This window comes from Schistocerca americana, chromosome 3, assembly GCF_021461395.2.
Source record: "Schistocerca americana isolate TAMUIC-IGC-003095 chromosome 3, iqSchAmer2.1, whole genome shotgun sequence".
Lineage (NCBI taxonomy): Eukaryota > Metazoa > Arthropoda > Insecta > Orthoptera > Acrididae > Schistocerca > Schistocerca americana.
Window position 1 is genome coordinate 200,155,682 of NC_060121.1, and position 2,097 is coordinate 200,157,778.

Sequence of the window (2,097 nt, forward strand, 5' to 3'; positions counted from 1 at the left end):
CGCACTGGCGCCGCCACCGGCTGCAGGCCTCATCAAACTCCGACAGAGCAAACCCGGCGCCGGCAACCACCGTCTCACCGCCTGGAATGCGATCTCCCTCGGCCACAGACGCGCACATGATGTTTACAAACGAGGCTCCAATCTCCCAAAGGGTAATAGTTTCTTTCACTAGTTTGCAGAAGACAGTAAAGCTGACCTCACACGGGACGAGTTTGCTTACGTTGACGTCGAGTAGTACGAGTATTGTTACATCATTTCCTAAAAATTTCGTCATTTGAGAAAGGAAATACTTTCTACAATATATCGGTAACGTGCCACCAATAAGAAGAAAACACGCACTCTGTCTCAAACGTAACTATTAGGCTGGTGCATAAGTTCGTAGCGTTCTTGCATTGCATCTTAGTACTCTGAAAGCTGTGGGTTTATTTATCGATTGTCACTTTTAATTTGTAGCTCACTCATGCTATTTGACTTTACTCGTATTTATTTCATCATTTGGAGATACACGAGTGTCGCTGCTGGCGCTAGAAAATGGAGTGCCAAGTAGAGAGGTCGAAAATTGCCGACATATTCTAGCTTTTGAGTTCAGTGGTGGGGTAACAGCAGCCGAGGCAGCCAGAACCATTTGTACCGTGTAAGGGCATAACGCTGTTGGACAGAGCACGAAAAGAAACTGTTTTTCTCGTTTTAAGGAGAACATTAGTGAATCTCAACGTTCAGAATGATGTTCGGGGCTTGATGAAGAACATTTAAACGCCTTAATCCTCAATGATCTACGCCAGTGTACTCGAGAACTGAGAATTTTGATAGACTGTGCTATTCCTCTATGGTGCGACATTTGCGTGCTATAGCGAAATGTGAAATATGGCGTGTATGACTACCACATGCTCTAAGCTGATATCCCGAAAGTCGGCGGGTGGCCATATTTGCGTGTGTGCTTGCTGACCATCGATTGGCTCGTGGACAACACCGACTACTTCTCTCGTTAAGCGTTACTGGTGATGAGTAATGGTGTCTTTACACTAATGTAACGAAATGTAACGAAAAGAAAGGAGTAGCTGAGTCCAAACAACGCAGCAACTCCCCGAACAAAGACCTGCACGCTTTCGCAAAAAAAAAAAAAAAAAAAAAAAAAAAAAAGACTGCGTGAAGTAATGTTAATCAACGATAACGCCCGCTCGGATTCTGCTAGACACAAAATCACAATACAAGAGTTGTGTTGGGAAATCATTCCGCACCCACCTTATTGAACATCACCCAGCTCCCACGGATTTGCACCTCCTCCACTCTCTATCAAAGAAACTTTAACAAACTTCCTCTCCAGATGAAAATGCGTTCCGAACATAGTTCGACGTGTTTATCGCATCAAAGATCGATTAGTGCAAGAATTTACTTTATTTTCTGGAATTACTCAGGAATGAGTTGCAGAAGCAACTGAAAACTTATATAATAATAGCTGTGATCATAGAAATATCTCTAGAAATCGTTTAAAAGAGAGCTTTTTTCATGGATTTATTCCAGTGTGCTACAATTATCGTAACACTAATATGCGGACGTGAAGTATTCACTTATATTTACACTGTTTCCCAGTTTATTATTCCTTTCTTTAAAGAACGACTACTGTAACACAATTCCATTGACCTAAACATTTTTGCTGAAAATAGCAATTTGCCAGCGGTAGAAACCTTCCTGTAGTAAATGATAATCAAATGGAAACCCTTAGCTGTCGAGAGGTGTTGTTGATATACATCAGTGCGGCCAACTGAAAATGGGTGCCCCGACCGGGACTCGAACCCGGGATCTCCTGCTTACAGGGCAGACGTTCTATCCATCTGAACCAGTGAGGGCACAGAGGGTAGTGTGACTGCAGGGACTAATCCCTTGCACGCTTTCAGTGAGACCCACATTCCCAACTGTCCACAAACTACGTTCGTAGTGTTCCTCATAGATATTTGCCCATTCACTCATTACTTCCGCCAGACGAAGCTGACGAGTACGGTAAGAGTTTGGGAAAAGTGTGCACATTCGCACAGAAGAAGGTCAATTTTCAGCTCCCCCCATCGATGTAAATCAACAACACCTGTCGGGAGCTAAGGG

General features: G+C 43.6%; 1 non-coding gene across 1 annotated transcript; it reads right to left on the minus strand.

The window, feature by feature from the left end:
* Window positions 1-1,773: 1,773 nt before the first annotated feature.
* On the minus strand, window positions 1,774-1,848 carry Trnat-ugu. Its single transcript has one exon. It is a non-coding gene; the product is annotated as a tRNA-Thr (tRNA).
* Window positions 1,849-2,097: the final 249 nt, after the last annotated feature.